The sequence below is a fragment of the Mesoplodon mirus genome (assembly GCF_964341445.2).
Source record: "Mesoplodon mirus genome assembly, chromosome: 4".
In the NCBI taxonomy this organism is placed as follows: Eukaryota; Metazoa; Chordata; class Mammalia; order Artiodactyla; family Ziphiidae; genus Mesoplodon; species Mesoplodon mirus.
In genome coordinates this window covers 909759-924834 of record NC_138979.1, presented here as the reverse complement: position 1 = coordinate 924834, position 15076 = coordinate 909759, and the positions used below count along the sequence as shown (strand labels likewise).

The 15076-nt window shown below is 38.1% G+C and overlaps 1 protein-coding gene across 2 annotated transcripts in view; it reads left to right on the top strand.

Moving 5' to 3' along the window:
* The window catches only part of ODAD2 (outer dynein arm docking complex subunit 2), a 240839-nt gene that overhangs the window by 6490 nt on the left and 219273 nt on the right, over nucleotides 1-15076 (top strand). The window contains exon 2 of one of the 2 annotated variants that reach the window (XM_082618220.1): nucleotides 9653-9821. The exons of the other annotated variant lie outside the window; for it this stretch is intronic. The gene's annotated coding sequence lies outside the window, so the exon portion shown is untranslated. The remainder of the gene's footprint in view (nucleotides 1-9652; nucleotides 9822-15076) is intronic. 2 annotated transcript variants of the gene reach the window in all.

Sequence of the window (15076 nt, the reverse complement as noted above, 5' to 3'; positions counted from 1 at the left end):
GAAGAGAGGGAGAGAAAGGGGTCAAAAATGTATTTGATGAAATTAGGTTGAAAACGTCCCAAACCTGAAGAAGGAAACAGATATCCAGGTACAGGAAGCACAGAGGGTACCAAACAAGGTGACTGCAAACACATTCACACCAAGACATGTCATAATTAAAGTGGCAAAAGTTAAAGAGAGATTCTAAAATCACCAAGAGAAAAACAAAGAGTTATATGCAGTGGAACCCCCATAGGCTATCAGCTTTTTCTGCAGAAACTTTGCAGGCCAGAAGGGAGTGGCAAGATATATTTAAAGTGCTGAAAGGGAAAAACCTGCAACCTAGGATACCCTACAGAGCAAGATAATCACTTAGAATAGGAGAGAGAAAGAATTTCTCAGACAAGCAAAAACTAAAAGAATTCATAAATAGTAAACCTACCCTAAAAGAAATGTTAAAGGTTCTTCTCTGTGTAGAAAAGAAAAGGTTACAAGAAGAAGTAAGTATCTGTAGAAAAGGAAAAATCCCAGGAGTAAAGGCAAAGAATCAACCACTTAAATAATCTAGTACGAAGATTAAAAGAAAAAAGTGTAACATCATCTAAAACTACAATAAATAGTGAAGGGATAAACATGAAGATGTAAAATATGACATCAAAAACACAAAATGGGGGGAAAGGGAGTAAAAAATGAAGATCTTTTAGAATGTGTTTGAACTTAAGTGACTACCAGTTTAAAACAAGTAGATATAGTTCCAGTCAACATATATGAACTCCTTGGTAACCACAAATCAAAAACCCATAATAGATACACAAAAACTACGGGAAAAAAGGAACACAAGCATGCCACTAAAGAAAATCATCAAACCATGAGGGAAGAAACAAAAAGAAGAAAAGAACAGAGAACTACAAAAGCAACGAGAAAACAAATAACAAAATGGGAATAAGTACATACTTATCAATAATCACTTTAAGTATCAATTAAAATGCTCCAGTTAAAAGACATAGGGTGGCAGATTGGATTAAATAAAAGACCCATATACTGCTTACAAAAGTCTCACTTTAGAGCTAAAGACACGCACACTGAAAGTGAGGGGGAAGGAAAAAGATATTTCATGGAAATGGAAACAGAAGGAAAGCAGGGATAGCTATACTCCTATTATACAAAATACACCTCAAAACAAAGTCTATAACAAAAGCCAAAGAAAGGCACTATATAATTATAAAAGTATCAGTACAAAAAGAGGATATCACAGTCATTAACATATATGCACCCAATACAGGAGTACCTAAATAAGAAAATATTAACAGACATAAAGGGAGAAATTGACAATAAAACAATAATAGTAGGGGACTGTAACACCCCACTTACATCAGTGGACAGATCATCCAGACACAAAATCAATAAGGCAAAATTTGTCTTAAATGACACAATAGACCAGTTGGACTTTATAGATATCTACAGGACATCTCATCCCAAAACAGCAGATTACACATTCTTTTCAAGTGCACATAGAAAGTTCTCCATGATAGACCACCTGCTAGGCCATAAAATAAGTCTCAACAAATTTAAGAAGATAGAAATTACATCAAGCATTTTTTCTAACCTCAGTGGTATGAAGCTAGAAATCAACTACAGAAAGAAAAATGAGAAAAACAAACGTGGGGACTAAAAACATGCTACTAAAAAACCAATGGGTCAATGAAGAGAGAAAGCAGAAAATCAGAAAATACCTTGAGACAAATGAAAGTGGAAACACAACACTCCAAAATCTATGGGATGCAGCAAAAGCAGTTCTAAGAGGGAAGTTTATAGCCACATAAGCCAACATCAAGAAACAAGAAAAATCTCAAATAAGCTGATCTGCCAGTTAAAGGAAGTAGAAAAAGAACAAGCAAAGCTCAAAGTCAGCAGAAGGAAGGAAATAATAAACATCAGAGAGGAAATTTAAAAATAGAGAACAACAACAAAAATACAATAAAAAAGATCAAAGAAATCATGAGCTGTTTTTTTTGAAAAAATAAACAAGAAAAAATTGATAAGACTTTATCCATGCTCATCAAGAAAAAAAAAGAGAGGACCCAAACAAATGAAATAAGAAATGAAAGAAGAGAAATAACAACTGATACCACAAAGATTCAAAAAAAGCATAAGAGAATACTATGAACAGTTATATGCCAAAAAAATTGGACAACCTAGAAGAAATGGAAAAATTCCTAGAAACATACAAACTCCCAGACTGAAAAAGGAAAAAAGACAATCTGAGCAGACTGATCACTAGTAGTGAGATTGAATTTGTATTAAAAAAAACCTCTCAGCAAACAAAAGTCCAGGACCAGATGGCTTCACAGGAGAATTCGACCAAACATATAAACACCTAATACCTATCCTTCTGAAACTATTCCCAAAAAAATAGAGCGGAACACTCCCTAATTTATTCGACGAGGCCACCATTACCCTGATACCAAAACCAGACAAAGACATGGAAGAAAGAAAGGAAGAAAGAAAAAAGATTAAAGAAAATTATTACAGGCCAGTATCTCTAATAAATATAGATACAAAAAATCCTCAAGAAAATATTAACAAAACAAATTCAACAATATATAAAAAGGATCATATGTCATGATTGAATGGGATTTATTCAGGCATGCAACGATAGTTCAATATCTGTAAATCAATGTGATACACCTCATTAACAAAGTGAAGAATAAAATCATATGTTCATCTTAATAGATGCAGAAAAAGCTTTTGACAAAATTCAACATCCATTTATGATTAAAACTCTCAAGAAAGTGAGTATAGAGGAACATAACCCAACAGAATAAAGGCCATATATGGTAAGCCCATCGCTAACATCATACTCAATGGTGAAAACTCGAAAGTATTTCCTCTAAGATCAGGAACAAGACAAGGATGCCCACTCTCACCACTTCTGTTTAACATAGTACTGCAAGTCCTAGCCATGGACATCAGACAAGAAAAAGAAATAAAAGACATCCAGATTGGAAGGGAAGATGAAAAACCATCACTGTTTGCAGATGACATGATACTATATATAGAAAACCCTAAAGTCTCCACCAAAAAAATATTAGAACTAATCAATGAATTCAATAAAGTTGCAGATTACAAGTTTAATATATAGACATATGCTATATTCTATACACTATTAATGAACTAACAGAAAGAGAAAACAAGAAAAGTCCCATTTAAAATTGCATCAAAAAGAATAAAGTATCTAGAAATAAACTTAACCAAGGAGGTGAAAGACCTATACTCTGAAAATTATAAACCATTGATGAAGGAAACTGAAGATAATACAAAGAAATGGAAAGATATCCTGTGTTCATGGATTGGGAGAATTAATATAGTTAAAATGTCCGTATTACCCAAAGGAATCTACAAATTTATACAAACCCTATCAAAATACCCGTTACGTTTTTCACTAGAACTAGAACAAATAATTCTAAAATTTTTATGGAACCACAAAAAACCCCAACGAGTCAAAACAATCTTCAGAAGAAAGAACAAAGCTTCAGGTATCATGCTGTCTGACTATACCATAAAGCTACAGTAATCAAAACAGCATGGTACTAGCACAGAAATGGGCACGTAGATCAATGGAACAGAATAGAGAGCCCAGAAATAAACCTATGCACTTACAGTCAACTAATCCACAACAAAGGAGATATATAATGGAGAAAAGATAGTCTCTCCAATAAGCAGTTCTGGGAAAACTGGACAACTACATGTAAAAGAGTGAAATTAGAACATTTCCTCACACCATATACAAAAACAAAATGGATTAAAGAGCTAAATGTAAGACCTGAAACCCTAAAACTCCTACAAGAAAACATAGGGAGACACTGTATAACATAAATCATAGCAATATTTTTTTGGATCTCTCTCCTAAGGTAAAAGAAACAAAAGCAAAAATAAATAGGACCTAATTAAAAGCTTCTGCACAGCAAAGGAAGTTATCAACAAAACAAATAGACAACCTACTGAATGAGAAAAAATATTTGCAAATGATATGACTGATAAGGGGTTAATATCCAAAATATATAAACAGCTCATAAAACTCAATATCAAAAAAACAATCCAATTAAAAGATGGGCAGAAGAGCTGAATAGACAGTCTTACAAAGAAGATATACAGACGGCCAATAGGCATATGAAAAGATGCTCAACATTGCTAATCATCGGAGAAAGGCAAATCAGAATCACAATTAGATATCATCTCGCATCTGTCAGAATAGTTGTCATCAAAAAGAACACAAATAACAAATGTTGGCGAGAATATGGAGAAAAGGGAACCCTAGTACACAGTTGGTGGGAATGTAAGTTAGTGTAGTAGCCACTATGGGAAACAGTATAGAGATTCAAAAAACTGAAAATAGAACTACCATATGATCCAGCAATTGCACTCTTAAGTATATATCCGAAGAAAATGAAAACACTAATTCAAAAAAATATAGGCACCCCAATTTTCATAGCAGCATTATTTACAATAACCAAGATATGGGGAAGCAACCTTCATGACCATCAACAGATAAATAAAAAGAATGAAATTCTACCATTGGTAACAACATAGATGGACCTAGAGGGTGTTACACTTAGTGAAATAAGTCAGAAAGAGAAAGTCAAATACTGTATGTTATCACTTGTATGTGGAATCTAAAAATTAAAATGAATGACTACAGCAAAACAGAAGTAAACTCACAGGTATAGAGAACAGGCTGGTTGTTACTAGTGGGGAGATGGAGGGAGTGAGAGGCAGGAGGGGATTGAAAGGTACAAACTGCTATGTACAAAGTGGATAGGCTACAGGGTTGTATTGTACAGAACAGGGAAATATAACCATTATTTTGTAGTGACTTTAAATGGAGTATAGCTATAAAAATGTTGAGCTGCTATGTTGTACACCTGAAACTAATATGATGTTGTAAATCAACTATATTTTAATTTAAAAAAAAGAAAGTAGATCCAGGAGATCCAGTATCCATGTAGTACAGTTTCTCATTAGGAGAAAATTAAGCTAAAAACATGACATAAACAATATATTTACCTAAATTGAAGATAGAATCACTTTAAAGTTCTAAGTACTTCTTTCATAAATTTGTGAACCTCAGCAATAGAAAGAGTCCCATAGCATGATAGAATGGGGGAAAGAGAGAGAGTGAGATTACCTAGAAGGAAATGAAAAACCTGCTGGGCATCCAATGCCTCATGTGCAATAGGATATTAGATAACAAAGGCACAGCAAGTACTGTGGGGAAATGAGTATAAGTCTAGAATTCTGTAACCAGCTAGACTATCATTCAAGAGTGGCAATAAAACAGACTCACTTAGGCGTACAAGGACATAGCCAGTTTTGTCACCCTTATATTCTTCCTGGAAGAAAAGACTCAAAGATGTACTCCAGCAATGAAAATGAATTTATGAAAGAGGAAGTTATGAATAAAACCAAGAGTGGTAGGTAAAAGAATCAGCAAAACTTACAGACAATAATACATTTAAAGTATTTGGATTTAAATCACTCCTATATCACTTCTTAGCTATGTTACCTCATTCAAATTACTCATCCTCCCTGCACCTTCATTTCCTTATCTATAAAGCAGAAGTAGTAGTAACAGGACAACACAGTAGGGTTTGTTGAGATGTTTTACATAAAGCCCCCAGTACAGTATTTGTATCTGGTTAATGTTCAATAGATATTAGCTATTATTTTATAGTGGTGGGCTTCAATTTGCTAAAACATTTTTGCAGGGCAATTTTGCAGTTCCCTGAAAATTTAAAATACACTTGGCCCTAGACCAGTTTCATTTGCAAACTCATATTTGTACAGGAATGTCAAATGCAGTAGAATTTATTTTGGAAAAATTATAATCAGTCTTACTATTAGCAGTGAGAGAATGATATACAATTGTAAAATATAGTTTTGACCACTATGCTACCATTGTAAAATATGAGGTGGTTCTTTCTGTATTATTTTATTATAATGTACATATTAATAATGTGTATAGACCTGAAAGGATGTTACATTCTTGTATGTAAAGGTATATAAAAAATGGTATGAAGGTGCCAAACCAACTGTTAATGTGGTCCACCTAGGAAGAGTGGCGGTACTGAGAAGTCTTGCTTTTTAGTACGTACCTTTTTGTATTATTTGAATTGTTTTTTATTTAGCACATCGTGCTTTTGTAGTTCAGGTGTTTTTTTTTTTTTGCGGTACGCGGGCCTCTCACTGCTGTGGCCTCTCCCGTTGCAGAGCACAGGCTCCAGACACGCAGGCTCAGCAGCCATGGCTCACGGGCCCAGCCACTCTGCGGCATGTGGGATCTTCCCGGACCAGGGCATGAACCCGTGTCCCCTGCATCAGCAGGCGGACTCTCAACCACTGTGCCACCAGGGAAGCCCTGTAGTTCAATTTTTAAAAAAATGAATGAATGCCTCACAAATATCACACCTCAACTTTGGTTACAATATATTCCAGAAGTTCTTTATTTTGTAGAAAGTGTGTCTTGACATAGAGTCTAGTGTACAAGATATGTACCCGTTTGCCCTCATTAGAAAGCTAGGAGGTTAATCTGTGTCCTACTGTGTAGTCCTGATGTATTACGAACATGTGTTCTCCCAGTTTCCTTTTCTTTATTCCTCACACTCTGTCCACCAAGGTGATGCTTCTTCAGTTCCATCTTTCCCCATCTTTGTTCTTTTCCCTGGACAATCTCATTCTTCCCTGTGGCTGCATCTACTGGAAAGCATGTTGGGCACATATTTTGTTCTAGGAACTGCTAACATGTATCCTCATTCACTGTTCACAACAATCTGAAAAGGAGTTGCATATAGTCTAAAACACTTGCCCAAGGTTATGCAGCCAGTATATGATAGATATAGCTTTTAAAGTCCGAGTCGCCTGCTGCCTAAACCACATTTTGCTAGCCTTTAAACCGTACTGTCTTCTATACATTTAATATTCACTCTGTGTCTCGGTCTCCTCATCTGTAAAATGTGGGTTAATAATAATAGCGCCCACCTGACTAGGATTGTTATGAGGGGGAGAGGAACCCAGTGTAACTAAACCTTTTCTTTGGTCATCTTGCAGAGATGAGGAGGCAGGAAGCAGACAAATTTAGGTGTAAATAACTAGTTAACTGAGTTAATACCTGTGATGATGCCCAGAGCTATGCTTGGCACATAGTGAGTGTTATATAGGTATTATTTTTCTTGAATTCTAGACCCTCATTTCCAACTGAATTTGATTCCCTTGATTAACTTTCATGTGCAAAAATGGTCACAAGCACCTCTCAGTTCTACCTCAGAGATGTCTCTCCTTAACCCAATGCCACTATCTTAGCATCTGTTGCTGGACCTATTCCAATAACCCCACTGGCCTCTCTTCTGCAGTCCGGCCCTGGTGTGACTCATCCTCAATATTTCCTGCTTGAGTGATTTTTCTAAAACATAAATTTGATTATGGCAGTCTCTTGCTTACATCCCCTCAGTGTCTACAACTCAATAATAAAAAATGAGCAAAAGGTTTGAACAGATACCTCAGAAAAGAAAAAAATATATATATATATATATAGCCAATAAGTATATAAAAATATGCTCAATGTCATTAGTCAACAGGGAAATGCAAATTGAAACCATAATGAGACACCACTAATTCAGACTTCAGGTTGGCTGAAATGAAAAAGACTGACCATCCCAAGTGGTGGCAAGGATGTGGCGCAGCTGGGACTCTCATACATTGCTGGAGGGAAGGACAAAATGGCACAGCCACTTTGGAAAGCAAGTTTGCAGTTTCTTAAGTGAAACATACTTCTGTCACACAACGCCGCTATTCTACTCCTAGATATTCATCAAAGAAAAACAAAAGCATAAGTTCACATAAAAACTTGTACACAAATGTCCATGTCAGCATGATTTGAAATAGCCCCAAACTGGAAATAACCTAAACACCTATCAACAGGCAAAAAGGATAAGCAAATTATGGTTTATCCACTCAATGGACTAGAGCTCCACAATAAGAAAGAATAAGCTAATGAGACATGCAACAATATGGATGAATCTCAAGATGGTTATGGTGAATAAAAGAAGCTAGACAAGAGAACATACTGTATGGTTTCATTTATAGAAAACTTTAGAAAATTCAGGGTAATCCATAATGACAGAAAGCAGATCAGTGATTGCCAGGATGAGGGGAAGGAAGAGAGGAATTACCAGGGGCTGCGAGGAAACTTCAGGGGATAATGACTACGTTTGTTATTTTCATTATGGTAATGACTTCAAAACTGATCAAACTATACACTTTAAGCATCATGCAGCTCCTTGTACCTAAATGTTACCTCAATAAAGTTGTACAAAAAATAAGAGAGACAAATTCTGAAATTAAAAGAAACCCCACAGATAGAGAACTGGCTCCCAGGCATCTATAATACAAAGCAAGATAAAACAAGCCAGTCCTCGTATGAAAAGGCTTTCATGATCCGTCCCCTGGCTGGATTTTGACCTTCATTTCCATCCTTGATCTCTCCAGCACCTCATGCACATGTCTATCAGCAATGGGCCAGTTACCGTGCAGTTATTTATCCTTAAGTGTGTCGCCTCCTATGTCCTCATCTCTGCAGGATGAGAGAAGAGGGTTGGTTACACTGTGCTTCTCCCCCACCTGCAATGCCTGGCATCTCAAGAATTTGTGGGAAGGTAGAAGGAATAATGGAAAAGTATATAACTAGACAGTGGAAAGCCGTTTCAGTCTCTGGAAGTGCTGCCCTGGGTAGTTGATAGTTTAGACTTATGGATAGGTTTTGGAGGAAGGAGGAACATTACCTTGCAACCTCTCACACTGAGGTCTTCCACTGGTACAGCACCGTTATCCAGCAGACTGCCATTTCCTGCCATGGGGTGGAAATACCAACTGTAATGAAAACTTGGGGCCAGGTTCTCTCAAGAATTAGAGAATAAAACATCTTCAGGCACATTTTATACCCATTATGAGTTAGAGAATATTCTTTAGAACTTTCAGAGAGCTGAGAGGAGCAAAATATTTCTATAAAGTATAATTATTTTATCCCCATATTCCCTAAAGATCAGTTCCTTTTAATAGCTTATTTTTTCACCAATAGTTTTCCTCTGAAAGAAAATACTGTTGGGGCTCAGCCCTTGTAAGGCAGGCTGGCAGGAGATATTCTTATATACAAAAAATTGCTTCGTTGAGATTTTTTTCTTTTAAACTCTTTATCTCATGTATTCTAAATCTGAGCTCACCTTCCCACCAAAACTCTCCCACCTTCTGTGTTTTCAGCCTTAGTCAGGCTTCACTGACCCTCCAATGTCTCCAGCTAGGTCTCTCCCAGTCTACCCTCACTTCTCTACTGTGTTAGGCAAAATTTGGAGATGACCCCCAAATCCCCACCCTCTGGTGTACCTACTACACCTTCTCCCAGTTGTTCAATCAAATACTAATTTAGGTGTTCCTATAAAGGGATTTGGCCGATGGAATTAAGGGTTTCAAATCAGGTGCCTTTAAAAAAAGGGATTTACCCTGGTCTAATCAAGTATGCCCCTAAAAAGCGACTGGGCTTTTCCTGACAGAAAAAATAAAATAAAAAAGATTTGAAGTGTGAGAAGGATTTGATATGAGGAGATTCTCTGTTGCTGGTTTTGAGGATGGAGGGGACCACACGGCAATGAATACGATTAGCCCCTAGGACCTGAGAGCCGTCCCCAGCTGACAGCAAGAAAGCTAGGACCTTGGTCCTACAACTGCAAAAACTGAATGCTGCCTACAACCAGCTGAGCCTGGAAATGGACCCTGAGCTCCAAGTGAGATGAGCAGTAAGTCCTGCTAAAACCTTGATGTTAGACTTGGGAGACCTGAGCAGAGAACTCAGCCATGCCTGGACTTCTGACCTGCAGAACTGTGAGCTAAAAATGGGTGTTGTTTTAAACTACTAAGTTTGTAGTAAGTGTTACACAGGAATAGAAAACTTGTATGTTCACCCCCTACAGACATTCAGCCACTGGATCCTATCTCTTAGCTCCATCCTCTCTACTCTCTCCCTCCCTCTTTTATTTTATTGTGGTAAGAACACTTGAGATCTACCCTCTTAACAAATTTTAAAGTTTACAATACACTGTTGTTATCTATAGGCACAATGTTGTAAACAGATCTCTAAAATTACTCCTCTTGCAAAACAAATATTATACCTGTTGATCAGCAACTCCCCATTTCCACCTCCCCGCAGCCCCTGACAACCACCATTCTATTCTTTGCTTCTAAGAGATTGACTATTTTAGATACCCTAAAGAAGCAGAATCATGCAGTATATGTCCTTCTGCGATTGGCTTAACTTAGCATAGCTTCCTCAAGGTTCACCCCTGTTGTCATATATTGCAGGATTTCCATCTTTTTTAAAGCTGAATAACATTCTGTTGTACGTATATAGCACATTTAAAAAACTCCATTCTTCCATCGATGGACATTAGGTTGTTTCCACATCTTAGCTATTGTGAATAGTGCTGCTATAAACGTGGGAGGGAAGAAATCTCTTTAAGATCCTCGTTTCAGTTCTTTTGGATAAGTAGCCCTAAGTGGATTGCTGAGTCATAAGGTAGTTCTGTATTTAGTTTTTTGAGGAACCTCCATACTGCTTGCCATAGTGGCTGCAGCATTTGCGTTCCTAGCAAAGGAGTTCGGGAGTTCTGATTTCTCCACACCCACAGCAGTTGTCCCTTTTGTTCTGATTTGCATTTCCCTGATAATTGGTGACATTGAACATCTTTTCATAAACTCTTGGCCATTTGTAAATCTTTGGTGAAATGTCAATTCAAGTCCTGAGACCATTTTTAAATCAGGATTTTTTTTTTTTTTTTTTTTTTTTGCTATTGAGTTGTGGGAGTTCCTTTCATATTTTGGAACTTAATCTCTCATCAGACATATGGTTTGCAAATATTTTCTCCCATTCCACTGATTGCCTTTCACCCTCCTGGATTTCTTGTGCTTTTCAGTTTGATGCAGTCACACTTATCTGTGCTTTTGGTGTCTTATCCAAGAAATCATTGTGAAGACCAATGTCATGAAGCTTTCCCCCTATGTTTTCTTCTAGGAGTTTTATAGTTTCTGGTTTTATGCTTAGATCTTTAATCCATTTTGAATGGATTTTTATGTAAGGTGTGAGATAAGGGTCCAATTTCATTCTTTTACATGTGGATATCCAGTTTTCCAAGCACCATTTGTTGAAAAGATGATCCTTTCCCTACTGTGCATTTTTGGCACACTTGTTAAAGATCAGTTGACCATATATTTGTGTGGATTTATCTCTGGGCTCTCTCTTCTGTTCCATTGATCTATAAGTCTGTCATTATGCTAGTATTTATACTGTTTTAATTACTAAAACTTTGTAATACATTTTGAAATCAGGAAGTGTGATGCCTCCAGCTTTGTTCTTCTTTTTAAAGATTGTTTTGTCTATTTGGGTCTCTTTCAGTTTTATATGAATTATAGAATTTTTTTCTGAAAAAAAATTACCATTGGTATTTTAATAGGGATTGCATTGAATCTGTAGGTCTCTTTGTGTAGTATGGACATTTTAACAATACTAAATCTTCCAATCCATGAACACAGGATGTCTTTCCATTTGTTTGTGTCTTCCTTAATTTCTTTCATCAGTGTTTTATAGTTTACAGTGTACAAGTCTTTCACTGTCTTAATTAAGTTTATTCCTAAGTATTTTATTCTTTTTGATGCTACTGTAAAAAAGATTGTTTTCCTAATTTCCTTTTCAGTTTGCTGTTAGTGTATAGAAATGCAACTGATTTTTGTATGTTGTATGCAACTTTACTGAATCCATTTACTAGTTCTACCAGTTTTTCTGTGTGGAGTCTTTAGGTTTTCTACATATAAGATCATATCACCTGCATACAGGACCAATTTTACTTCTTCCTTTCCAATTTGGATGCCTTTTTGCTATGGTCTGAAAGTTTGTATCTCCTCAAAATTCGTGTGTTGAAATCCTAACCCCAAATGTAGGCCCTTTGGGAGGTGATTGGGTCATAAGTGTGGTTGGAAATCTCATGACTGGTATTAGGTCTCTTAAAAAAGAGATCCCACAGAGTTCTCTAGCCCCTTCCATCATGTGAGAATAACAATGAGAAGTCTGCAATCCCAAAGAGGGCCCTTACCTGATCACATTGTCACCCTGATCTTGGACTTCAGCCCCTAGAACTGTGAACAAAAAATTTCTGCTGTTTATAAGCCACCCAGTCTGTGCTAGTTTGTTATAGCAGCCTGAAACAGACTAAGACACCTTTATGTTTCTGTTTTTGTTTGTTTATTATCTAATTGTTCTAGCTAGGACTTCCAATGCTATGTTTAATAGAAGTGGTGAGAGTGGGCATCCTTATCCTGTTTGTGATCTTAATGGAAAAGCTTTCAGTTTTTCACCATTGATTATGATATTAGCTGTGGGTTTTTCTTACATGGCCTTTACATATACCAAAAAACTACAAAATCTAGAAGAAATGGATAAATTCCTAGAAATATGTAACCTACCAAGACTGAATCATGAAGAAATAGGAAGTCTGAACAGACCTATAACTAGCAAGGAGATTGAATCAATAGTCAAAAGCTTCCCAGTAGAAAAAAGCCCAGGACCAGATGGTTTCACTGGCGAATTCTACCAAACATGTAAAGAAGAATTAATGCCAATCCTTCCCAAACTCTTCCCAAAAAACTGAAGAGGAGGGAACACTTCCAGACTCATTTTATTTTTTAAAATTATTTTATTTTATTATTATTTTTTAAATAAATTTATTTATTTTTGGCTGCATTGGGTCTTCGTTGCTGTGCGTGGGCTTTCTCTAGTTGTGGCAAGCAGGGGCTACTCTTTGCTGCAGTGCACGGGCTTCTCATTGCGGTGGCTTCTCTTGTTGCAGAGCACAGGCTCTAGGCACACGGGCTTCAGTAATTGTGGCACACGGGCTCAGTAGTTGTGGCTTGCTGGCTCTAGAGTGCAGGCTCAGTAGTTGGGGCGCACGGACTTAGTTGCCCCGCAGCATGTGGGATCTTCCCGGACCAGGGCTTGAACCCGTGTCCCCTGCATTGGCAAGTGGATTCTTTTTTTTTTTTTTGTGGTACGTGGGCCTCTCACTGTTGTGGCCTCTCCCGTTGCGGAGCACAGGCTCTGGACGTGCAGGCTCAGCAGCCATGGCTCACGGGCCCAGCCGCCCCGCGGCATGTTGGATCCTCCCGGAACAGGGCACGAACCCATGTCCCCTGCATCGGCAGGCGGACCCTCAACCACTGCGCCACCAGGGAAGCCTGGCAGGTGGATTCTTAACCACTGTGCCACCAGGGAAATCCCCAGACTCATTTTATAAGACCTGAATTACCCCAGTATCAGTGCCAGACAAGGATGCTACAAGAAAATTACAGACCAATATCCCTAATGAATATAGATGCAAAAATCCTCAAAAAAATATTAGCCAAATGAATTCAGCAGCAGATGAAGAGGATCGTACACCATGATCACGTGGGATTTATGGCTGGAATGCAAAGATGGTTCAACATATGAAAATCAATTAATGTGATAAACCATATTAACAGAATGAAGGATAGAAGCCACATGAACGTCTCAATAAATGCAAAGAAAGCATCTGATAAAATTCAACACCTTTTCATAACAAAAACTCTCAACAAACTAGGAAAAGAAGGAAATTACCTCTACCTTCTCTGCCACCTTCTTTGTTCAGAAGCTCATGATCTCCTTTCGCCACCATTATAATGGCCTTTATGGCCCCTTTTCCATGAGCATCTTCCCTTCTGTTCATCCTTAACACTGTCACTATTAATCTTACCTTCCACCTCCTCCCTGCTCTCTTACCATTTGCTCCTCTGCAGAGAAACAGCTGTAGCAGAGAAACAGCTAGCAAGGATAGGGAGAACAAGTATGCACACTTCATTTATGGAAGAAACATTTGAGTGCCTGCTATCTACCCAGACTGTGCTTGGGATGATGACTAGTGGGTTGAATAGCATAGAGTCCCTGACTTTAAGGTGCTCACGTTGTAGAGGGAGAATGAAGCACACAAATTAGGAATTTTGAGAACTGGCATAAGAGCAATAATAGAGATACACATGTGGAAGCTCAAGAGAGGATCTGGCCTGCTGAACAGAAGGGGAAAAGATGTGGGAGAGAAGAGGATTTGGAGGGTAAGACCTTAAGGCTTGCTGCAAGAGAGGAGACAGGAGCTGAAGATCTCAGTGGATAGATATGAGATAACCAGGCAGTGGGGGTGTGGAGTGAGTGACAGGGTCTGGGTATTTCAGTAGCGGCACGAGCAAAATCATGGAATGAGACACACAGTGTAGTGTAATACAGGCATTCGGGATTATAAAAGCATGGAGCTAAAGTCAGGGAATAGTGAGAAAGAAAGAAAATGGGAGGAGCAAGGGCCAGGGTCAGGAGGGTCCTGGTGTATCACTGGGCCAAAGGTTCCAAATTTTAAATGTGTATATCACTGAGACACGTGTGAAAATTCAGAATTTCTAGGCACCCGCTGGCGAGTATGATTTGGTAGGACTGTTGCAAGGTTCCGGAATCAGCACTGTCACAAGTACCCCAGGTGAGCCTGGTGAGGACATTCTCGGGTTGACAACTTGAGAAACACTGTTGTCAGCAATAGGGGGGCAATGAAGGGGACTGAGCAGGATGGGAGGCAGTGGAGTTTGCTTGTATGGCTGTGTCTCCATACTAGGCCTTCTGGAGGCTTGTAAAATGCTTAATTTGAAGGGAAAAAGAAAGACCTAATCCATGGGGAAACTGACCATAATCCAAACTACTGTTTGGATGTGGAGAGTCGGTGGAGATGGAGAGAAGCAACATGATTCTGGAAGTCTTTGGTGGGCAAAATCTGTAGGATGCACACGCTGGATTAGAAGTGCGGGGTCAGGAAGAGGGAGGAACCGAGTTTCTAACCTGAGTGGCTGGGTGGTGGTGGTGTTGCCAACTGAATGAGAAAATGTAGCAAGAAGATCTGATGGGGCTGAGGGAGTATGACTGGGTCAGTTTTGGATGTGTTGGTTATGAGAT